Source organism: Crinia signifera, chromosome 5, assembly GCF_055691185.1.
Source record: "Crinia signifera chromosome 5, ASM5569118v1, whole genome shotgun sequence".
Lineage (NCBI taxonomy): Eukaryota > Metazoa > Chordata > Amphibia > Anura > Myobatrachidae > Crinia > Crinia signifera.
The window spans coordinates 269,897,738-269,923,531 of NC_139221.1; the positions used below are offsets into that span (position 1 = coordinate 269,897,738).

Genomic DNA, 25,794 nt, shown 5'->3' on the forward strand with positions numbered 1-25,794 from the left:
CGGCGCACCGGGCACAAGAAGCGCACAGACGGCTGTACCGGGCATATAGGCAGCTTCCACCACAACACATATCCCGCAATGCGCCCCCGGCATCTATGGGCGACGGGCCGCGCCGATAGCAGCACGGGGCTGGGGCTACATTATGGCAAGGTGACGCACGGATGCTTCCGCGCGGTGGCCGCGGTGACCCCCTTACCTCTCCCGGCAAGTATCGCTTCCCTCGTCGGATTCTACTGCTGCTTGCGACGCAGCAGCTAACAGACCAGCAGCAACGGAAGCGTGCCTTACTAACGCGATGTCTGGGGGCACGTCACTTCCGGCCTCTGCCGTTGCCTCGGGTGACGGAGGGGGAAGGTTCTGGAAATGTCTGGGGTTCTAGGCCCTGGGAGAGCTGCGCTGTGGTGCGGTATGGCGGCGTTGGTGAGGACAGCGGCATCCTCCCTCTTGCAATGTAATCAGTGCTGTTCCCTGTCCCTGAGCTCTCAGGAGATCTTACTTGAGTGTCCTCTCATTGGGGTTTATTCTAGTTCATTCTTTCTGACAAAATCCTTCTTAGATGGACAAAACCATGTGCACTGCAGGGGGGCAGATGTAACATGTGCAGAGAGAATTAGATTTGGGTGAGTTATTTTGTTTCTGTGCAGGGAAAATACTGACTGCATGATTTTACACTGCAATATAGATCACACTTTGAAGAAAAACCCCACCCAAATCTAACTCTCTCTGCACAAGTTACATCTGCCCCACCCTCAGTGCACATGGTTTTGTCCATCTAAGAAGGATTTTGTCAGAAAGAGTGAACTAGAATAACCCCCATTGAGTTGCTCCCTTCTTCAATTATAGTTGTTAAATCCTAGTGGGCAACAATAGACCTGACCAAGTGACCATTCCTCAAGGGGTGATGTTTAAACTCTACAGCAAAGCCGTCTGCAGTGACCTGTATATTGGGTGGAGTGTCCCTTAAAGAATATACGGTACTTCTGTAGTTTCACGGCACCACCGCGCGCACAGTCTGTAACAGAAACTTGACAGCCTGCCAGAGGCTCTGTTTCACTGTGCACGTGCCGCTCTAGCTCTGTCTGACTGAGCTTCTGCCGCTGTAGCTGTACGTAAACAGCGTAGCGGCCGGGCAGCAGCGCTGCCCAGGCGCTGACAGGTCAATGTCACTGTGGCACTTGTAGTTCCACAGTGAAATAGGCAGCGCCTGGGCACCGCTGACAACGGGGGTATGTTAAAGTGGACACCCCGGCACAGCGATGCCGGGGCTTCTAAACTGTATGCGAGATTCAGGCGCAACTGCGTCTGAATCTCGAGTCACATAGATAGCCGCTAAGAAGCCGGAAAGCCTGGATTCAGACGCTAAAGCGTTAGAATACAGGCGCCTTGCAAGCCGCAAAGGTGTTGGGGCTTGTAAACCCAGACGCAAATGCGTCTGGATTTACTTAGGTGAAGGGGTACATCTAAATTTAGATGCAAAAGCATCTAAATTTAGGTGGCCCTAGGGGAACAATATTGAAACCCACCCTCAGTGCCACTAGTGGACGCCACAGCTGTGGACCGTGTAAATCCCACTATCCACGCCCACCCGAAGCGTGGCAAGCGGCGGCGGTACGCGTCCTACGACCTTTTCATACCCCCACTATCCACGTCGGCGTGGAGTTGAGAATAGATTAGTGTGGCGAGCGCAGCGAGCCACCGAGCCCGAAGCGTGGCGAGCAGACGCGGATACCTTCACAGCTATCCGCGTCCCCTCGCGGGCTTCACAGGTGTCAGCGTCCGCTTGCCACGCACCGAGCCCGAAGCATGGCGAGCGGACGCTGACACCTGTGAAGCCCGCGAGGGGACGCGGATAGCTGTGAAGGTATCCGCGGCCGCTCGCCACGCTTCGGGCTCAGTGGCTCGCTGCGCTCGCCACACTAATCTATTCTCAACTCCACGCCGACGTGGATAGTGGGGGTATGAAAAGGTCGTAGGACGCGTACAGCCGCCCCTCGCGGGGCTCGCTGCGCTCGCCACGCTTCGGATGGGCGTGGATAGTGAGGCTGATTCAGGAACACATTCACACCTGCACACTCAATTTTCGGCAACAGTTTACTTTTTTTTAGTTTAAATTCAAGTGAAATTAACTTTTGTTTGGTTGAAATTCAACATAACTACAATATAAATGATTCAATGACATGAAATAATCAGCACAATAAAAAGTCTGACAATAATTTAAAAGTCATGATTTAATCAGTAGAGCAGGAATGAACTTCGGCGTCTACGTCACCGCCAGCATTTTCAAAGGACGGACCTGCTGTGTCGACATCACCGCCAGCACTTTCACCGGAAGGACCTGCTGTGTCGACATCACCGCCAGCATCCTCCTTCTCGACCAGGGGGAGCAGGGTCAGAGCGTGCCAAATACGATGGAAGGGGTCCTGGGCGCCTAAACCTTGCCTCCACATAAATTCCTGGAGGTAGGAGTCCAGGTGATGGCGTGCGGTACCCCTCTGGCGTTTATTATGCCACTTGCAGCTGCCCCAGAGTCGCTCCACATTCTGGGTATGCACCCCAGTGTCCGGGTCGACGAAGTGGTATTTGTGGTTCACCTTCCCGTGAACATAACCGGCCTGCTGGAGTTGCTGGGTATTGTACACCCTCCAGCAGTCTGTGAAGACAGTAGTGCCCGGTTCCACATGGGCCTCGATGGCGGCCATCAGGGTGGCCGCATCCCGCCGCTCCACCGCAGTGATAAAGCACTGGCCGGACTCCCTGGATATTCCCCCGAATACCCACTGCTGGGGCAGGAGCCGTCCGACGTTGCTCTTCCTCTTTACGTAGAGGCTTTCGTCTACCTCGACGATCTGCCCCGGGCCTCCGATTCGCCGCTGAGGCTGTGCCAGCAGGTCTAGCGTGCAGGCCTCCCTCATTAGATTACTGTATTGGACAGCAGTTTTCTGGCAGATGTTGAGCTGCTTATCACAAAATTTCATGCTGGTCAGCTATTCTGCCCAGCAATATACGAATCTGATCAGGGTCACGAAGGTGAGGTGAGATCCCCTGAACCATTGAGCAGACCTGACGCTCACCTTCTTTTGGCAGCTGCGAATGTGGCAGCGCCACATGCGCTCCTTTATGCTGAGCTTCATGGGGTGGCCATTGGGGCAGGTCATGGTCTGTGGCAGGAACTGGCGGGCCTGCAAGAAAGCCACAGCCTCCTCCTCCGTCTGCGGCAGGTTAAATAGCGTCAGACGCTCCATTGCCATACAGAGACTTGCCACTGCCATTATTCACCTCAGTGTCTCATACAGGGCTACTGCTGACTGACTACGCAAACTGCGTAGCTCTCTGACTGACTAACGCTGTCCGCGCGCGTCTAAGCCGAAGTGCCGGGAGTGTGAATTGAGACGCTAAAAGCATCTCAAAACGGAATATAAGTTAGCGTCTACATTCGGGACACCCCCTGTGGTAGCGGTGTGCCGGGGTGTGCGATTTATAAGCCCCGTTTAGCCCTGTTTGTCTCCTTTTTACACTTCATTACATTTCAACTAGAGTGGCACGCGCGCAGCGCTACGCTACATCACGTTACACTATAACACTTTAGCTAAAGCGGCACGCGAGCCTCTGGCAGGTTGCCAAGTTTCTGTTACTTCCGGCGCCGTGAAACTATACAGTACTTCCTGATCTTTGCGGCCACCGCTTACAACAGCCACTATGTGAATCGTGATTGTCCCCTCGTGGGCTTGCTTCGCTCGACACACTTCGGGCTTGGTGGCTCACTCCGCTCCGCTTGCCACAACTTTACTAAAGTTTAACAATAAATAGCTGGTGGTGTGGACCCCAAAAAGAACCCTCTTGGCTCACTGGTAAATTCTGTAGCTTAAGCAGCGGCCGCAAACATGAGGAAGTACCAAATATACATATTCATATTATAAGATATATTTTTTGAAGAGAAATTGTGATCCGGGACTAAGTAAAAACCGGAACTGGACAATACCCCAGAATGCCGGACCGGACATCAAACTGCATTCTGGACACTTCCTCTCCTCTGACCTGCCATCTGTCATTCTTGGTGACTTTAACATCCCCTTGGATAACCCCGCTGATCCTGGCACCTCCAAACTCCTCTCTCTCTGCTCCCACCCACATCCACGGACACTCCCTCGATCTCGTCTTCTCTCGCTCTTGTTCCCTTACTGACTACACTATCTCGGTTTTCCTCTTTCTGACCATCACCTCATTTCCTTCTCCCTCACTGCTTCCCCCTCTCCCACCCCCCCTCCCAAGCGCATTGTCTCACGGCATAACGTCAACACCCTTTATCTTGCTGCCTTCTCAAACACGCTGTGTCCTCTTCTCGCCCCAACCGCCGCCATGTCCTGCCCGAACCTCGCCACCTCCCTCTATAATGACACCCTATCTTCGGCATTGGACTCTGCCTGCTCTACCTCCTCTATCCCCCTTCGATGCTCCAACCCCCAACCGTGGCACTCGATTCCTTAAAAAGTGCTCTTGCACTGCTGAGCGCTTCTGGAAGAAATCACGCTCCCTCATGGATTATCTCCCATTTCAAATTCATTATTTCCTCCTTCAGCTCTGCCCTTGCTCTGGCCAAGGAATCCTACTTTAAGTCCCTCATCCTTTTCCAATCATCCAATCCCCGCAGGCTCACCTTCAACTCCTTGCTCTCCCCCCCTCCTCCAGCTCTTCCGTCCTCCATCGTAGCCGCTGATTTTGCTACCTACTTTTCAACCAAAATCTCCTCTCTCAGGACTGCCATCACTGCTGCCATGACCTCACCCTCTCCCTCCTCCCCTCCTTCCAACCCCTGTCCTCATTTTACCCCACCACTGCCACTGAAGTCCACTCTATCCTTCAATCCACTTCTCCCTCCACCTGCCCGCTCGATCCTATCCCCTCCAATATTATCCGTCGTCTCAGTCTGTCAGTCTGCTCTCACCTGGCTCACCTCTTTAATCTTTCCCTATCCTCTGGGATCTTCCCTTCCTCCTTCAAACATGCTCTTGTCTCCCCAATTCTCAAAAAAACAAATCTGGACCCCAACTCTCCATCCAACTACAGGCCCATCTCCCTCCTCCCTTTTGCCTCCAAGCTCCTAGAACGTCTGACCTATAATCTTCTCCTAAGCCACCTTACTGCCAACTCCATTCTAGACCCCCTCCAATCTGGGTTCCGCCCTTTACATTCCACTGAAACTGCCCTGACCAAAGTCACTAACGATCTACTATCGGCTAAATCCAAAGGCCTCTTCTCTATCCTCATCCAGCTTGATCTGTCGGCTGCCTTTGACTGTGTTGACCACCCTCTCCTGCTCAACACCCTCCGCTCCTTTGGCATCACTGGCACGGTCTTCTCCTGGTTCACCTCATACCTCTCCGATCGCTCCTTCTCCACTCCGAGCTCCTCCTCTCCTACTACTCCGCAGCCAGTCGGTGTTCCCCAAGGGTCAGTCCTTGGCCCTCTCCTCCTCTCCCTCTACACCACCTCTCTGGGCACCCTCATCAGCTCCTATGCTGATCAGCTCACCTTTATGCTGATTATACCCTAATCTATCTCTCCTCCCCCGACCTATCCCCATCACTCCTGTCCAAGGTCTCCGAATGCCTCACGGCCATCTCAGCCTGGATGACCCAACGCTTCCTGAAACTAAACATGGCTAAAACTGAACTTCTAATCTTCCATCCCCCGAACATCCCCTCTTTTCCCACTATCTCCATCAGCATTGGTGAAACAGAGATCACCTCCACCGACCAAACGCGCTGCCTCTGTGTCATCATTGACTTATCCCTCTCTTTCACCCCCCACATTCGTGCTCTCTCACAGTCTTGCCGCTTTCACCTACGCAACATCTCACGCATCAGACCATTCCTCTCCACTGACGCGACCAAAATTCTCATTCACTCTCTTGTCATCTCCCGCCTTGACTACGGCAACATCCTTCTCTCTGGGCTACCTCTCACCCGCCTCGCACCTCTCCAATCCATTCTTAACGCTGATGCTAGGCTCATCTTCCTCTCCCGCCGCTCTACCTCCGCCTCCCCCCTCTGTCTATCTCTTCACTGGCTCCCCATTCCCTTCCGAGTTCTCTTTAAACTCCTCACCACCACCTACAAGGCTCTCTCCTCCGCCACCGCTCCTTACCTCTCTTCACTGATCTCTATCCACACTCCCTCCTGTCCTCTTCGCTCCATCGCTGACCGCCGACTGACCTCTCACCTAATCACCTCCTCCCACTCCCGTGTCCAAGACTTCTCTCGCGCAGCCCCCCTGCACTGGAACAACCTCCCACCACCCATCAGGCTTTCTGATTCCCTTACCTCCTTCAAGCGCTCCCTCAAAACCCACTTTTTTCGACTAGCCTATCCTCTTTTGATCCTCCTATCCTGCCTCCGTTCCCATCCGTTCCAACTTTCCTATTGTTTTTCGTTCGTCCACCCACCTCCTTTTAGTATGTTAACTCTTATGAGTAGGGTCCTCCTTCCTCACGTACTCACCCTACCTCTTTACCTCACCTGTGCTCCTGTCCTGTTCTTCCCTTCCTCTACTTCATCCTCAGTCTCCTCGACAATCTTGACACCTACTTCTGAACTGATGCTGATTTTAGTTCTACCAGCTATACCCCTATTTATACTGTATCTTTCAACACACCCTGTACGTTACCTTGTAATTTGTTTTTTTGTTTGCTATGTACGGTGCTGCGGACACTTTGTGGCGCCTTATAAATAAACATACTACTACTACTACCCCCCTTTTATTTGGGTATTCTGACTCCCCAGGGACCCTGTCCAGGGCTGACCAGCCATGGCGCTCATGGTACGGCCAGGGGACCTTGTATTAAAAGTGTCCCCCAGCTGTGGCATGATACTGATGGCTGTTAGAACCTGGTTCTGGTTCCAAAATACGGGGGACTTCAATTTTATTTGGTCCTCCGTATTTTTGGAACCAGGACCAGAGTAAAGAGCCTGGTGCTGGTTTCTTAAATACGGGGGGCTCCTACACATTTTGTCCCATATTTTTAAAAGCAGGACTGGCTTAATGAGTCCAGGCTGGTATGGCTCAGTGGGGACCTCACACCATTTTTTTTTTATTTCAGATTAACAGATTTTATCTAACATCCATGGGGTATTCTGGGAATCGATTAGTACAATGGGCATAGATGGGGTCCACAGGGTCTGTGCACATAAGCTTTTGTTCCCTGCATGCTGGCTCCTCCCCTCTATGCCCACTCCCACAGCTCAGTTCAGAAAAATGGGCCCTCACAGTCAGTTGCATTCCGTGGTGCTCCAGAAGATTTGTAATTTTTCGTTATTTTTATTTTGAACAGTCTGACTGGCGCCAGACGGTACCAACCTCTTGGAGGGTTAATGGTCCATGTCCTCGCTGATAGGACCCATCCTGAGGGTGCCGCTCTGCAGTCGGAGGAGACCAGCAAGCACACCGATGGCTTCTATTCCTCCCTAACAGCGCCAAAAAGTCAGACATCCCCGGATATCGCTAAGCCGCATACAGGCTGAAGGATGAAGAGTACACGTCTGCGCCATTGCTGGGTGGCGCTTGCTATGAGTGGGATGACGGGCACCATTGCTACAGCAGCACGTGGCCTCGCAGCATGGTCAGTTCCTCTGGAACTACTCTACACCAGAGATTGGTACAGGGGTTGTTAGAGGGGAGTCAGACTGAGTTGGGAGAAATCCTACTGGGGTCTCTCCCTCGGTCATATACTTTATAAATAGTGGGTATTAATTTAACTGAGGCAGGGTGTGCTGAATTTTCTTTCCCTCTCTGCTGGGTTTTGGAGAACTATTCTCTTTTCTGTAAGACTGTTTGTTATCTTTTACTGTCTGTTCATATTCTGGAAAAGTATGGCAGGAGAAGCTCTAGCAATCATGTCACACAAGGTTTTCCCCCTCTATTGAGGGTCACTTCTGTGTTATCACTGTGATCTGTCCTCACAAGCAGGAACCCAAATGGTTTCAGTCAATGAAAGGATGCTGTCCTCCATTTCCACATAATTAACTGTGGCTATGCAGGAGAGACAGGCCCTGCAAAAGTGTGTTTCTGACTTATTGACTAGTAAGTCATACTTCAGATCACAGACCCCTAAAGTGGGTACCTTAAAATGGGCCCTGCTGTCCTCCAAACTGATTCAGAGGATGAATGGCAGGAGGAAGGTGAGGTAGATTGCCTGATGACAGCGTCTATGCTTCTCTGTCCTAAGGGGTTGAATCCCTCATTATGGTGATTAGGATGTGTCATCTTCCTGACACCGAGATGGCAAAGGTGGAGAAGACCTTTTTCTCTGTGAAACCTAAGCCTGGTGCAACCTTCCCAGTCTCAAAGAAATTAAATTCTATGTTCAGGGAGGCTTGGTTAACAAAGAGGTTTCTGTCTACCTCACCATCAGAGGATGGAAGGGTCTGGGATAACCCTCGGGTAGTTGATACAACAGTGTCAAGGTTGTCAAAAAGATTGTGCTCCCAGTACATGGGGCTATCTCTCTAAAGGATCCTGCAGATAGGAAACTTGAAAATAGTTTAACGGCTATTTACGTGGCAGCTGGGGCTTCTCAGAGGCCTGTTATTGCAATGCTGTATCTCAAGAGCTATTAGCAAGTGGGCCAACTTGTTCAGTCTGGTCTAGGTAAAGAGAATCCCCAGGTCAATATTGTCACACTGTTGGCATATTCCCGGAATCTGCAAATTTTTCACGTTTATAGTAGGGGGGTGGCGTGGGGGTGCATTTAACATTGTAAGCACCCATTAGGGTGCTTATACAATTTTTAATCGCTTCCCATCGCATTGTATGGCATTGTATGCCATATACAATGTCATACAATTTTAAAATTGTATGACATTGTACAACATCGCGCAATATCGCATCGCATACCATCGCATGCCTTATGATATGCGATGCGATGGGCGCCGTGATAATACACAAGTACCGGCAAAGACAATCCAGTCCATGGTAAGGGTGGTCTTGGCTCCTAAAAAGGTCTCAGTGCACCTTTGCATATGCCTTCTGGGGAAATGGTGGCATCCTACGAGGGTATTTAATATGGTCATTTCCACACCAGGGCTTTTAAGCTAGACCTCCTGACCAGGGGGTCAGACTCGCATCTCCACATGCACAAGGTTGTGTGCCTGTCCCTACAGGCGAGAATATCCCTGCTGTGGTGGCTACACCTTACACCATAAACAAAATTTGGAATATCAATTTATCGGGCTCTTGGGTTTTTTTCAAGGTAGCAGGATTCCTCCCATGTAGCAATTCATATGCAAGAAAATAAATTAGCATACCATGGTGAAGTTCGTTTTAAAATACATCACATTTAATAAAATAAAATAAAAGCAGACTTCTTTAAAAACATAGATGCAAGTACTAGAACTCCTCGGAGTTATAATCCCGAATAAACAGAGACTGGCAATTACCGGATCAATTGGAACTGTCAGCTAAGCAGTTCCATAAAAGCATGAAAGTCACTCCAAAGCCGGACAAGTCTGCTGGGCTGAGCGATGTTGATCCTCCGGTTCCACTCTACTTCTCCTGGCAATAGTGCAGTACCAGGCTACACCTACCTCACCTGCTGGATGGTAATTTATTCGGGATCCAACATTGGATTCTGTTAACCACAGATGCTAGTCTCAGGGGCTAGGGAGCGGTGACTCGGGGGGCGCAGTTCCAGGGTGCTCTCTTTCCATCAACATCCTGGAGCTCAGAGCGATATACAATGCTCTGGTTCAGGCCTCTCCCTTGCTCCAAAACCAAGCTATTCAGGTTCAGTCGGACAGCACTATGGCTATAGCGTATGTGAATCGGCATGGAGGAACAAAGAGCAGGATTCTTCATTGGGCCAAGACCAATGCATTGTCAATTTCGGCGATATTCATCCTGGGTGTGGATGGGAGGCGGTCTTTCTGAGCCTGCACAATCTGCACCCGGGAGAGTGGAGCTTACCCCCTCAGGCAGGGGCGGATTGGCCCACCGGGAAACCGGGCTGTTTCCCGGTGGGCCGGCATATTTTTAGGGTAAAGGGCCGCCCTGCCTCCTTAATAGGGCCGGCCGCGGCATCTCTGTGCATTTTGCCCTGTTTAAAGATGGCCGCGGCCGGCCTCAAAGTGTTCCACAGTCAAAATGGCCGCGGGAGGGCTGGTGCGCATGCGCGCGCGCACGCAGCTACTCCCGCGGTCCAGACAGAGACAGGCTTCCTGCTCTGGCTTTGCCCACGTGATCCAGCCATCCCAGCAGCGCGCAGGATTGCTGCTGGGCTGGATCCGATGGGCGGCAGCGGCAGGCGGCAGCAGCACAGTACCCAGCGCACGCAGAGGAGCACCCAGGTCCCAGGTTAAAAACAAGCTCTGGAAGAATTTATATTTAAGTGTATATATATATATATATATATGTGTGTATATGTATGTATGTATATATATATATATATGTATATATATAGTATATATATATATATATGTATATATATATATAGTATATATATATAGTATATATATATATATATATATACTATATATATATACTATACATATACTTATACTATACATATATATATTTATATATATATATATATTTTAGATATATATATATATTTTATATATATATATATTTATATGGTTTTATCGGGATCCCGGGATTTGGCCCCCAAATGCGCAGTCTAATGCCGGGCAGCGTCTGAGCACACGCTCAGGCACTCCCCGGCTTCTCCCATACGCGGCAGAGCAGCGTAAGATGGTCAACAGTCAGTAGGTCGACACTATTGGGTCGACATGCTAGAAGGTCGACAGGTGTCTAGGTCAACATGGCAGAAGGTCGTCATGAGTCTAGTTTGACAGGGGACAAGGTCGACAGCTGTCTAAGTTGACAAATGCGTTAGGTCGACATGGGTTAGGTCTACATGGGGTTTTTCACAGTTTTTTGAGCTGACATGTGCCGACAGGTGGTATTTCATGCCCTACCATCCACCAGGGCATGGTGGGTGAATAAAAAACACAGTGACCAAAGCATGGCGAGTGCAGCGAGCCATTTGACGGGACGTGGTGCACTTAAAACAGTGTCCGTGTCGGGTAAAAAAAAACAAGTGAAAAACCCCATGTCGACCTTAGCCACGTCGACCTAGACACCTGTCGACCGTGTCCCCTGTCGACCTAGACTCATGTCGACCTTCTGCCATGTTGACCTAGACACCTGTCGACCCAACAGTGTCGACCTAAGGACTGTTGACCACCTGCACAGTATACATTGGGTTAAAAAAGTCTCCTCTCTGCTCTTTACTTCCTGCCTGTGCCTGGTGAGATCAGCGGCGGATTGGCCCACCGGGAAACAGGGCCGTTTCCCGGTGGGCCGGCACATTTTAATAGGGAAGCGGCCGCCCACCCTCCTAACAGGGCCGGCTGCGGCATCTCCGTGCCGGGCCGCGGCACTGTGCCCTGATTGAAGATGGCCGCGGCAAGCCTCAAGTCCTCCCACAGTTAAAATGGCCACGGGAGTGCTGGTGCGCATGCGCGGTCGCACACAGCTGCACCCGCGGTCCGTTGAAAGCCTGGCTGCGCTGCCCACGTGATCAGCCATCCCAGCAGCAGCACGCAGGACTGTTTTCCGCGCTGCGCTGGATGGATCTGTTGGGCGGCGGCAGGAGCATCGAGCAGGGAGAAGCCAGCACGTAGAGGCAGAGGCCGGAGGGAGCATAAAATAAACAGCAGCCGGGGACTGTCTGACAGGCGGCCACAGGAGAAGGGTAAAAACAAGGCACTGGTGCACTGGTGCTGGCAGAATTAATAATTTGTGGCCTCAGTATATATATATATATATATCTATATATATATATATTTATATTTATTTATTTATACATATATATATATATTTTTTTTTCATCTCCATAGTAACCGGACTGCATTCTGATCAGAACTGTGATGCATTTCCTGTGACTCGTCTTCTGGAGAAAGCCTGCTGGGAGAGGGGCGGCGCTGAGCGGAGGTCAGGTGAGAGCGACTTCCGCCTGTGTCTGCGTTAACAGTGAGGCTGACTGCCGGTTTCTTCAATGGCGGACGGAGATCTGCATGCACAGACTTTCTGTCAGGTACAGGGTTAACCGGAGGGTGGGTGGGAGGGCGGGATTTTTGTGGTGTATATATATATGTCTTTTGTGTATTGTATTGTTTGAGTCCCTGATGACGGGGTAGATACCTCGTAACGGCGTAGGACCGTCAATAAAAGTTTTTTGCATTTATTGGAGAGTGAAAGTCTGTCGGAGTGCCGCCAATCCCTATATATATATATATATATATATATATATATATTTATATATATATATATATATAGATAGAAGACTTGCGGTGGGGCACTCGTGGCAATTGTAGAGAAGCAAAAAGATTTGCCAGCTGGTTTTCAAGCAGCAACGACAATTTGAACAATAAATTGAAACGTTGCTGCTTGAAAACCAGCTGGCAAATCTTTTTGCTTCTCTACAATTGCCACGAGTGCCCCACCGCAAGTCTTCTATATCTGTTTTGTGCTGGCACCGGCGTAGCTGCATTTTTGTCACAAGGAGTGCCAAACCCCTGCTCTCTCTCTATATATATATATATATATATATAGCTCCGATGTCCGGGCCGGCACTCACTCCTTGAATGTGCATCTGCTCCGATGCCTTACAATACAGATTTTTAAGGTAGATGGATAAAGAAATGGCGGCACTCAAAGACTGATATAAACTGGGTTATTTTATAAAATCATATAACAGTGCATCATACTTCAACGTTTCGGGGATGCAACCCCGTTTTTTAAGGTGCAGAAAGTGACAACGGTTGTCACTTTCTGCACCTTGAAAACGGGGTTGTATCCCCGAAACGTTGGAGTATGATGCACTGTTATATGCTTTTATAAAATTACCCAGTTTATATCAGTCTTTGAGTGCCGCCATTTCTTCATCCATCTACCTTAATAAATATATATATATATATATAAATAAACGATTTTTAGTGAAGAAATACCAATGTTTCGGGGTCTGCTAACCCTGTATAAAATAAGACAAATCAAACATACCTTATAGTGCTTAGGTGCGTGCGGGAGTTTCCGGTACTGGGGTGGGCAGGCGGCGTCTGACATCACTACCGGTGTGATGCATCATGTGGGGAAACTCTCCCAGCGCCTTAGGTTGCTGGGCAGCGCTCTCGGCATCTTGGGTTGCCAGGCAATGCTCCCAGTGCATGGAAGTTGCTGCCTGGGATGAAGTTTTGTGTCCCCACCCCCTTAATGGGTATCTTGGTGTGTGCGGTATATGTATAATTGGCATCATGGTGTGTGGCATATATATAATTGGCACCACGGTGTGTGGCATATGTATAATGGGCATCATGGTGTGTGGCATATGTATAATGGGCATCATGGTGTGTGGCATATGTAAAATGGGCATCACGGTCTGTGGCATATGTATAATGGGCATCACGTTGTGTGGCATATGTATAATGGGCATCACAGTGTGTGGCATATGTATAATGGGAATCACTGTCTCCCCTCCCTGCATCCTCCACCACTTTGTGACTCCCCTGCTTGCATCCTCTGCCACTCTGCATTCCCCCTCCTACCCGGCATCCTGTGCCACCATGCCCCCCTCACACTCTGCGTCCTGTGTCACCCTGTGTAAGTCCTCCATCCCTTCGTTCTCAGCCACCCTGCATCTCCCCTCCCAGCATTCTACGCCACCCTCCGACCCCTCCCTCCCTGCATCCTCTTCCACCTTGCCACTCTACTTTCACCCCTAGTCACCCCCTTCTCACCCTTCATTACCAACCCCTCTCACCCTGCACCAACCCCCTCTCACCCTGTGTCTTCTCATTCCGTTGCATAATGTGAACTTTAGCTTCTTTTTTTTAACTCATTCTGTGTGGCATTTTGTGCATTTTGGATTATTCCATGTGTCATAATGTGAATATTGGCTCATACTGTGTGGCATAAGGTGTACAGGTTTTTCGATAGAAAAAAGGGCCCTCTTCTTATGGTGCATAATGTGTTCAAGGGTGGTGGCCCATACTCAAAGTCCCACAGGGCGGGGTGGTGGACAGTTGGGGAGACCCCCCCCTCCTGTATCTATCTCCCCAGCCCCACAGGCTGCAGAATAGACCCTGTACGCATGCGCCTATTCTGCAGCCTGAGGGGCTGGGGACATAGCCAGCAGCTCAGAGAGCCACTAGCCATGCCCCCACAGCAGGAAAAAAATGGGCGTGACCTCGTTGGAATAGGCCACACCCCATATTGATAGGCCACACCCCAAAAAACTGGCGCCGCAACCCCCCCTCCCCTTTAGGGCTGCTTCAAGATATTTCCCGGGCTGGTTTTAATTCCCAATCCGCCCCTGCCCTCAGGTCTTTCAGGACTTAACCCTTTGGTGGGGGTCTTAACAAGAAGCTGCAGGTGTACTGTTCCAGGACAAGGGACCCACAGGTGGCAGCAGTGGATGCCCTGATGGCGCCATGGGGGTTCCAGTTTATGTATCTGTTCCCAACGATTCCATTAATCCAGAGGGTTCTGAAATGAATCAAACGAGAACTAGTTCAAGTGATCTTCGTCAGTCCAGATTGGTCAAGAAGGGCATGGTACGCCGACCTTCTGGCTCTGCTACAAGAAGAGCCCTGGCCCCGGCCTCTTCATCCCGATCTCCTGTCCAAAGGACCGTTTGTCTTTCAGGACTTACGGCGGTTACGGCATGGTGGTTGAGACGGAAATTCTAGCCATTAAGGGTATCCCTAGTGCTGTTATACCAACTATGATTCAGCCCATCAAGGGTGTTACGTCAAAACATTACCACTGCGTCTGAAAGAAGAATGTCTCTTGGTGCGAGACTCATCATGCCAATCGATTCAAATTGAGCAGATTCTTGAGATTCCTGCAAGCAGGTGTGGATATGGGCCTGCAATTGGGCTGTATAGTGGTTCAAATTCTGGCCTTGTCGATTTTCTTTCAGAAACATTTATCGGTGATTCCTGAAGTGCAAACCTTTCTTAAAAGTGTGCTCCATGTATAACTGCATTTTGTTCCCCCAGTTGCGCCTTGGGACCTTAATCTTGTGTTGGACTTTTTACAGTCTTCCTGGTTTGAACCATCACATTCTCTGATTGTGTCCGTCTCCTTTGGGCACAGTTTTCCTAGACTGGGCTGTGGGAGGGGGCATAGAGGGGTGGTGCCAGAACACAGGGAACAAAAGCTTAAGTGCACCGGCTCCTCTGAACCCCATCTATACCCATTGTACTAATTGATTCCCAGTATACCCTATGGACTGCGAGAAATTGATTTACCTGATAAATTTTGGGGTGATTTTTGGTAATGTTTGCCAAGAATAGCACCCTATTACATTTGCAAATTCTATACTTTATAATGGGAAAACATCTGGATGCGAATTTGTTCACATGCCAAAAAGTGCAATTTTTACAGCTAAATGTGCAATTTTTGGAAAACGTTTGAATTTGCCATTTTTTACCAAAAATCACACATGTCTAATAAAATTGCACCCTATTTCTTTTCACCCCTGATGTTTCTGAATACAGCTTTAAGAAAAAAAGCTTACATAACATCAGTGATTTTGACCACTTTTGCAAAATTTTCCATAAAAAACTGGCAAATTTGCACGTTTTTCTAAAAATTCGCCCTTTTTGACACAAAAATCGCACATTTTGATCTGTTGATTTTTTTTCTCACACTTCAATACGCATCCAGATGTTTTCCTTGCAATAGGTTGTGATTTTTGGTAAACATTACCAAAAATCGCAAAAAAAAAAAAGAACATGTTCTGAATGGTGAATTTGACAGAACCATTCACAGATCATTGAGATCTGTGCATGGTTTTGTCTTACAAAATGTGTAAAGGTTCAAATAAAAAAGAAAAATGGCGTGGGAGTCCCCACTCCTGAGCATAACCAGCCCCAGGCTCAGTGAGCCGGACCTGGTTCCAAAAATATGAGGAACAAAAAAACTGGGGGTCCCCCGTATTTTGGAACCAGCACTGGGCTCCAACAGCCCATGGTGTCATGCCACTTCAGGGGGACACTTTTTATGTAAGGTCCCCTGGCCGCACCATGGCTAGTCAGCCCTGGATGGGGTACCTGGGGAGTGGGGACTCCCCCAATAAAGGAGTTCTCCCCAGGCTTCACCCATCCAAGTCTGAGGCCCGGGGCTGTCCCTGGCATCCCTAGGTTGTGGACGCCGGGCTGATATGTGTAAAATTAATTTTAAAAAAACATTGCTTTTTACATTCAAACTACAAGTCCCAGCAAGCCTTCCCCGCTTGCTGGGACTTGGCAAACCACAAGTCCCAGCATGCTGGGCTTTTAATGGCCCCCTTGAACTTGTAGTTCACATGTAAACAGAATGTTCAAATAAAAACACACACACACATAGAACAGTATAACTTTAATACATACACAAATTTTACACCAGTATACATTACCATTCCAGGCTCCAGCAGTGACTCTCCCCTGTACCTCACCCACAATGACAGCTGGGGTGAGCCATCTCCCCTCGCACTGACTGCGGAGTGAGGCAGCTCCCCTCGCATTGACTGTGTAGTGAGGTGGCTTCCTCTGCAATAATAACAGTGGGGATCCCCGCTGTCATAGTGCTATAGTGACTGTAGACATCTCCATGGAGACACTTTCAGCCAATCAGGGGAAGTCACTCAGCCCTGACTGGCTGAAAGTGTCTTCATGGAGACGCATAGATCCAATCAATCCAATTCTATAGCACTATGACAGCTGGGATCCCCGCTGTCCTTAATGCGGAGGAAGCCACCTCACCCCGCAGTCAGTGTGAGGGGAGCTGTCTCAACCCCGCTGTCTGTGCGGGTGAGGTGTAGGGGAGAGTGCTGTTTACTCAGGTGTTGCTTCCTGACATGCTTCAGTGAAGAGACAAAACACCACTGTGATGATCTAGTTATTCCCATTTATACTGCAAATGGGTACAGTGCCGGCCATTGGAGATGACATCTCCACGCACCGGAAAATTGACACTTTTCCCATGCTGTAAACGGGTCTGGGTCAGACAATACCAAGTTAACCATTTTAAGTGCATTGCAGCTGGGTACTTACAGGTAAAACTATGCTAGCAACCAGGGTCATTGGTGTAACTAGAACTTTGCGGGCCCCATATAAAAATCTTGATATGCCCTCTCCTCACCCTCACTGTCACTACAATGCCATGTAGGAGAGCAGGATAGAGAGGGGAGTGAGAGACAAAAGGGTATCAAGGAGAGCGAAAAAGAGGGAATGAAAGAAAGTCAGATGAGTGAGAGAGAAGGTGTCAGAGAGAAAGAAAGGGATGAGAGGGGAGAGCTAGAGTGTCAGAAATAGCTGGGAATGAGAGGGAGTGAGAGATTATCAGGGAGGAAGGGAGAGAGAAAAAGGGAAGCAAGAGAGAGTCAGGGAAAGTAAGAGGGAGAGAGAGGGAGAGTGTGTCATGGAGAGATAGAGAATATGTCAGCAAGAGAGAAAAAGACACAATCTCAGGGAGATAATCTGGGAGAAAATGAGAGAGACAGAGGGTCAGGGAAAGAGAGACAGAGTGTAAGAGAGAGGGATTGAGAAAGTGTCAGGGAATGAGGGAGATTGTGTCAGGGAGAGAGGTCAGAGCTGTAACTAAACATTTGGTGCCTGGGCCAGAAAAAGAATTTGTGCGCCCTCTCCCATATATTCTAAATAAGACAGTGTGTGACAAAGGCCATGTCAAAACTTTAAGGCTTCATGGGGACGTGGTCACAATTCATGCTATGCAACACTAGTCTCCATTATTTAAATTATGCCCCACAGTAGTGCAACTAATATGCTTTACTCCAGGAAGAAATGAGCAAAAACATTGCGCCAGATAGAGCCCCTTTTAACATGTTACTCCAAGTAGAGTTCCCTTTTACAATTTATGCCAGGTAGAATCCTCTTTTACATGATATGCCAGGTAAAGCCTGCTTATATACATTATGTTAGGCAGAGACCCCTTATATACATACAAGCCAGGCAGTGCCACCATTACACATCACACCAGGTAGAGCCCTGTTTTACACATTACTCCAGGTAGAACCACTTTATATACATTATGCCAGACAGATCCAATGTTACACATTACACCAGAGAGAGCCCCCGTTACTTTACTTCAGATAGAGACCCCTTTTATAAGTTACATCAGGTAGAGCCCACTTTTACACATTTTGCCAGGTATTGTCCCTTATAAATTGTAACTGGTTTGTTGTTCCGATAGAACACAGCAGGCTGTTTTCGGTATTTGGGCATGTATTTAATGACATACAAGCCACAAATCCACTCACAGCAAACAAGGCTTTGTATAAACAATCAAAGAACAATATTTGTCCATGCAGAGCTCCGTGCGCCTGGTGCCTCAGTGCCTCCGGGCACTGCCAATCCAAGTCCCTGGTGCTATAATACTAGTCCCTGCTCACTGGCCCCTATAAGGCATCAGCACCATGTGCACCAAACTAAACAAGGTTTAAATCCCTTCTATTGCAATGAGCCCACTTCCCACCTGTGACTGTGCAGGCCTGAAAACCTGGACTGGAGCCATGTGCCTTAAAGCCCACCTGTCTTTCCTCCAGGCACACCTCAGAGACCCATTCCTGGCTTTGCTGTGAACCAGGTTCTGTTTTCCTGGCTGCAACGCACTCTCTCTCTTAGGCTGGGTGGCTCCTGCTTAACCTTTTACAGGGCAGTTGTGATCAGAGAAATATATCACTCTCTGAATAACCCTGTTTCATCACAATACAATACGCAAGACAGAGCCCTGTTACATATTATGCCAGCGAGAGCCCCCATTACACATTATGCCAGGTAGAGCTCCCGCGACACATTATGCCAGGTAGAGCGCCTGTGACACATTAGACCAGGTAGAGTGTCTTATACACATTATGCCAGGTTGATCCCCCTTATAGACATTACGCCAGGCACATCCCCCTTATACACATTACGTCAAACGGTACTTGTTTCCTAGCACGGCCACAACGATCATGATCGTGGGCATCGTGAGGAAAAATCGGGGGCATCGCGGCCATCGCAACCACTAAAAAATCGGGAGCGATGGTTGCGACGCGATGCCCGCGATTTCCCCATAGGGAACAATGTTAAATGCCTCAATTTAGCCACGATGCCCCCGATTTCCCATAGGAAACAATGTTAAATGGGTCAATTTACCCAAATCATCATAGGAAACAATGTTAAATGGGCCATAAACCCCCCAAAACACCCCTGAACAGCGAAATGTCCCCCCAAAAGTATTTTACGACACCCCACGATCAACGCAAACCCGAAGCGTGGCGAGCGCAGCGAGCCCGCGAGGGGCGGCGGTACGCGTCCTCCGACCTTTTCATACCCCCACTATCCACTAGGGCGTGGAGTTGAGAATAGAATAGTGTGGCGAGCGCAGCGAGCCACCGAGCCCGAAGCGTGGCGACGCAGATACCTGTGAAGCCCGCGAAGGGACGCGTTTACCTGTGAAGGTATCCGCGTCCCCTCGCGGGGCTCGCTGCGCTCGCCACGCTTCGGGCTCGGTGGCTCGCTACGCTCGCCACACTATTCTATTCTCAACTCCACGCCCTAGTGGATAGTGGGGGTATGAAAAGGTCGGAGGACGCGTACCGCCGCCCCTCGCGGGCTCGCTGCGCTCGCCACGCTTCGGGTTCGCGTTGATCGTGGGGTAGCGTAAAGTACTTTTGGGGGGACATTTCACTGTTCTGGGGTGTTTTTGGGGCTTTCTGGCCCATTTACCATTGTTCCCTATGATGATTTGCTGAAATTGAGGTATTTAACATTGTTCCCTATGAGAAATCGGGGGCATCGCGGGTACATTGAGCCATTTAACATTGTTTCCTATGGGGAAATCGTGGGCATCGCGTCTGGACCATTTAAGGCTTTTTTAGCCGCATACGACGCGACCGACGCGATTTTGACTATTTTCAATGCATTTCAATGGGAAAATCGGGAACATCGCGTCGGTCGCGTCGTATACCACTAAAAATGACACACGATGCACGCGATTGTGGCCGTGCTAGGAAACAAGTACCCGTCAAACAGAGCCCCGTTACACCAGGAAGAACCATGTCATAGATTATGCCAGGCAGAGCTTTGTTACACATTACACCAGGCAGAGCCATGCAAAAAAATGGCAATGATGCCCCAATCATCGCGACCATGCTGTTTCACTTTTTTTTTTGGTATGAATGAAAAAATAATATTTTTTTTTTTTTAAGATATTTTTTTTACGGTGATTTCAAATTTCAACATAGATTTCCCTGTACATGCTATAGTTACATAGTTACATAGTAGGTGAGGCTGAATAAAGACTTGCGTCCATCTAGTTCAACCTATGTTTATAATAGCTTATCCCTTGTTTTATAGTATGTTCTGATATTTTAAAGACAAATTATGTTACTTATTCATACCCGTGGATGTTCTTAACCAATAAATCTTTATCCAACCTTATTTTAAACGTATTTATAGTGTCTGCCGACACCACTTCTTCAGAAAGAGAGTTCCAATGTTTAACTGTTCTGACTTTAACCCCTTCCCGACATATGACGTACATTTACGTCATATGTCGGGTGCGGGGGAATCAAGCCAGCTCACGGAGTGAGCTGGCTTGACAGAGAGCAGGTAATGGCTGTATATTACAGCCAGGTCCCTGCTCTCACGGCCACGAGCGGCGAGTTCGCCGATCGTGGCCGTTTAACCCTTTAAGCACCGCGGGCAAAGCGACCGCAGTGCTTAAATAGCTGATCGGAGGGGGGGCGCCCCCCTCCGGCGCCGATCGGGGCCCCCCGCAGCGAGATCGGAGGGTGCCGATCGGTTGCCATGGTAGCCAGGGGTCTAATGTAGACCCCTGTGCTGGCCGTGTATGCATACCTATTACATCCTGCCTCAGGCAGGATGTAATAGGAAGTGCATAAAATCACTACGTTCAGCCATAGAGCTCTATGGCTGAACCTAGTACAGGCGATCGCGCCCCCTAGTGGTCAAGTACACTAGGGGGCCTTGTAGTAAAAGTAAAAAAAAAAAAAAAATAAAGTTTAAAAATAAAAAAAAAATAAAAAAATATTAAAAGTTCAAATCACCCCCCTTTCCCCATTTCACAAATAAAAAAAAATAAAAAATAAAAAAAAAAAACATATTTGGTATCGCCGCGTTCCTAAAAGTCCGATCTATTAAAATATAACATTAGTTATCCCACACGGTTAAAGGCGTAAACGGAAAATAATTCCAAACGCCAAAACTACGTTTTTTGGTCGCATCGCGTACCTAAAAAAAAATAACTAAAAGAGATCAGAAAGTCGCCCATATCCCATAATTAAATTAATTAAAAAGTACACTTCAGCCCGCAAAAAATGAGCCCTCACCCAGGTCCGTAGGTGGAAAAATAAAAAAGTTATAAGCCGCAGAACATGGCGACGCAACGCAAATTAGAAAAACCGTAAAAGTTGCGATTTTTTTTTTTAGTGGTAAAACATAACGAAAACTATATAAGTTTGGTATCACCAGAATCGTAACGACCCATAGAATAAAGATAACCCATCATTTTAAACGAACTATGAACTCCAAAAAAACCGTAACCAGCGCAAAATTGTGGAATGGCGGGTTTTTTTTTTTTTACCCCACATTGAATTATTTCCTGATTCCCCAGAATATTATACGGTATAGTAAATGGTACCATTACAAAGTACAACTTGTCCCGCAAAAAAAAAGCCCTCATGTGTCTATATAGCCGGAAAATTAAAAAAGTTACGCTTATTTGAACGCAAGGAGGAAAAAAAAAAAAAAATTAGCATAAAAGGCAATGTCGGGAAGGGGTTAAAGAAATTTTTTCTTCTAGATGAACAAAATCTTTTTTCCTCTAATCTAAACTCGTGCCCTCGCGTCCTAGATTCCTGTCTAGCAGAAAAAAGGGTGTTTGACAGTTCCTTATATTGGCCCCTAATGTATTTATACATATTGAGCATGTCCCCCCTTAAAAGTCTCTTCTCTAGTGTAAATAGTCTCAGATTGCTTAATCTTTCCTCGTAGCTTAAATTCTACATTCCCCATATAAGCTTTGTTGCTCTTCTTTGGATTTTTTCTAATTCTATGATGTCCTTTTTATAGTGTGGGACCCAGAATTGTACTCCGTATTCGAGGTGCGGTCTAACCAATGATTTGTACAGAGGCATAATTACTTTTGAATCCCTAGTTTCCATGCCCCTTTTAATACATGCGAGAGTTTTGTTGGCCTTTTTTGTTGCTATATTACATTGAGCACTACACCCTAGTTTGTTGTCTATTTGGACTCCTAGATCCTTTTCGAGTACTGAATTACTCAATTCATCCAGGCTTAGGCTATAACTAGCACAATGGTTATGTCTCCCAAGGTGCATGGCCTTGCCTTTGTCCACATTGAACCTCATGCAATTTGTAACTAGATTTTTGTTGAAAGGCCAACTTGTAATTTCTATTCACTTAGTTGCCCTTATTAAATGTGGCAAAATGTCAGTGACGTGCGGTGAGGCCAGTGGCTGGTGAGGCACTGGCTAGTATCAGAGCCAGAGTTTGCAGTGGTCAACTTGGACATAAGCCCCATACACACTAGACGACTAGAGGGTCATTAATGATGTACAGGAGCACGCATTGTTATCAATATTAAGCGTACACACTAAACTTTTTATTTTTTTACCCCTAACCCCCACCTCATACATAATCCCCAAAGCCTTAAATATTTTAGGATCCCCACTCTCTCTCCCTATAATATATATATATATGTAATTAGCTTTTCCCACTGCCACCTTTTAAAATAAATTTAATGATTCACCCTCAACAAGCTGAACTCTTGCTCTTGGGGAGTAAAGTCAGGCAGTGTCACACAGACCTCCTGCACCTCAGCGTCGCAGACACCTACTAGTTATCACCGGCACCTGCAGCAGCGATACAGGAGCAAGCAGCGCTGTGGCAGGCAAGTACAGCCAGAGGTGCACCCCATAGGGAGAAGTCTACTTCTCTCCTTCAGCAGCGCTGCTTGCTTCTGCACTGCTCATGCCGGTGATTACCAGAAGAAGATTCCACGCTGGCCCCTGAGCCCTCACCTCAATGGATTCCTCCAATGGATGCTGCGCTGCAATGCTCTTCAGCCCTGGATGCAGGGGGTGCGGCGGTATTCTGGGAGCGGGATTGCCGGCACTCGGTGGTGTGCTGGGAGCGAGGTCCTACTAGCAGGGTTGTCAGCAGGGGACAGGTCCGGGGCTCAGCGCTTTCCTGAGAGTGGGGTTGCCGCCACACAATGGGGTCCTGGGATGCAGGCACAGCCATGTCACGCTCTATGCGGCTGCATCCCTACTGTAATTATAAGTCGGACCTGAGTGGAGGTCCGGGCGGCACGCCAATTGTATCCGGGTGGCAGGGTAACTGTCCTCCCGGGCAAGAAGAAGGGGATTGGAGTAAGTTAGTAGCTGCAGACATAGGTGCCGATTTATGTTTTTGCTGGTGGGTGCTCAAACAAAAAATATAGGGGAGTGGCTTCATGTGGAAGGGGCGTGGCTACAAAATAATACCAATTTATTTTATTTGTTTTATTTTAAAAATCAAATAAATAGTAAAAAGACAATGTTCCTTTAAGAAACCTAAAATACATATAATCCAGCAACTCAGGGTTAAAATATCCACAAGGGGTAATACGGGGTGGGAAAAGCAAGTAAAAGTTTTACCTCCACTCCCGTCCTCACCTTATAATTAATGGCATTGAGGTCATTGGAAAGCTCTGTTCTCCTCTGCTGCAGCCGTGGTCCCAGCTTCCAGCAGCGTAGATAAGTAGATTTATATGTGAGAGGCAGTCCGTGCATGCAGGAGCTGTCTATGCAGGAGTTACTATCGTGCAGCCGGCTTTTGATCCTTCCCATGCCGTCTGTGATTGTAATGTCTGTAGCAGACGCTGGTTCTCTCCCGGCTTTTGTGATATAATGCCGGCTGTCAATGCAGCAAGTTCCTTGTGGGAGTTCGCTGGATAAAGTGAGCTAAAATATTGTATAATAAGGGTGACCACATCCACCCGTCGCCTGTACTGACTCTGGAGGAGTACAGCGCAGGACAGGGGAGAGGGAGGGGGGAGCGCGGTGTGACACCAGCATGTCACATCGTGAGCCGGACAGAGCTTCAATATGGATAGGCTGACTGTGCGGCCAGCCACCAGCTGAATAGACGGGTTAAATTAATGGTTAGAACGTTCCTCCTTGATGGCGTCCACTCCCGCTGTCTGTGTGTTCCTCATTATATGCTGGAAGCTGCACGATTATCTGATGCCCAATCACATCTGTCCCAGTGACAGGGAAGTGCTTTCATATGGGCAGAAAGCACGTCCCTGTCACTGAGGCAGTGCTATAAGTGCCGCTTTCACATCTTTTTTAATGGGCTTTTACAGCCCGGTGCTCAGCCCTGCCTCCTACCCGCCCCCTCTTTCTGAACATTTTACATTTACAGCTGGAGGCACCGATCTCGGTGCCTCTGAAACCAATTATAAAAAAATGTATGTAGTAAAAATTATTACATTAATATAAATCAAATACTTATAAAAGAATGTGTCATAAGTATTTTATTATTTATCCATTAATTACAGGGGAGGCACTGCCTCCCCTGCCTCCCCTGACTGCACGTCCCTGCAAAATGTGAATCTATGGAGGTTATTGTGATTCATACTGACTGCTGCGAATCCGCAACGGTGAGCGGTGGTGATGGACTGTGCATGCCCATATTCGCTAATGTACATGTGCAGGCCATCTGTGTGAGCGGATGCTGCAACTTGTATAGTCGTCGGCCCGTTCGCATGGATCAGTGCGGCAGGAGGCATGGGGCCGCAGACATGAGGTACGTCCACGTTCATGGCCATTCCCATGAAACCCTGGGCGTTACCATGACAATTTGCCCGTGACGTGGGTACCAGGGGCTGGCAGCTAACGCCACCGGATTTGTGAAGCCTTAAAAATCATTTAGAAATTATTTTGTTCTTGCACGCAAGCTGCGAATGGATGTTTATGCAAAATTTCCATTCGGGTGAAATCATTGTGCATGCGGCGGGTACTCGTTCGTGCGGGCGGCGTTTAGTTTACTCGCTTGGCTTCAAATTTTGCAGCTTTGCAAGTCAATCAGAATGACTTCTTATATGTGTTTATAGATGTGTCTGTGTGTATGAGTGTGTGTGTGTGTTTATGACAAGGAATTTGTGATTTTTTAGGAAGAGGGGGTTTGTCACAAGCAGTAATTAGTGGTGGAAGATCAATGCAACATGAAACATGAAGGAAACCAACATAGAGCTAATCAGAATATGATATAGCAGATGTTTTTAGGTTGGTGGTGCTCCCAAATGAGTTCAGCAAAATAAGCTGTACAAAGGGGTTTATGTCCAAGTGGGACAAAAAAAGGCAGAACCAGAAAGGTTTTTTGGGGCACGAGGAATTTGTGAGGAAGATTAACAAGCAGAAGGCAGCATGACTATCTTTTGTGGAAGTCATAGAAACCTTTCTTGGTAACAAAAAGCGGTTTGTGATAAAATAATTTTGTTGTTTTTTCCTGTGTGCAATATATGTATAAAGATACATTTCTTTAGAACCTTGGGGCCCTGAGTGATGAGCAGGTAGAGCGTTTCCATCAAGACCTTCAGATGGTGGAACAGTATTATCATGGGCAATGGGACAAGAATATAATGGCAGACTACTGATGGGACATGAAACGCAACTGCCCCAAGCAAGAGCTACAAGCACAAATTCATTGCATGCCATCCATATCAATC

The 25,794-nt window shown here is 48.1% G+C and overlaps 1 protein-coding gene and 1 long non-coding RNA gene across 3 annotated transcripts in view; one reads left to right on the top strand and one right to left on the bottom strand.

The window, feature by feature from the left end:
- Positions 1 to 426, bottom strand: part of DNAJB6 (DnaJ heat shock protein family (Hsp40) member B6) — a 92,610-nt gene extending 92,184 nt beyond the window's left edge. For both annotated transcript variants that reach the window (XM_083189002.1, XM_083189000.1), the window contains exon 1: positions 197 to 426. The gene's annotated coding sequence lies outside the window, so the exon portion shown is untranslated. The remainder of the gene's footprint in view (positions 1 to 196) is intronic.
- Positions 45 to 25,794, top strand: LOC146081076 (uncharacterized). Its single transcript, XR_014475058.1, has 3 exons — positions 45 to 420; positions 11,892 to 12,088; positions 25,612 to 25,794. It is a non-coding gene; the product is annotated as an uncharacterized LOC146081076 (long non-coding RNA).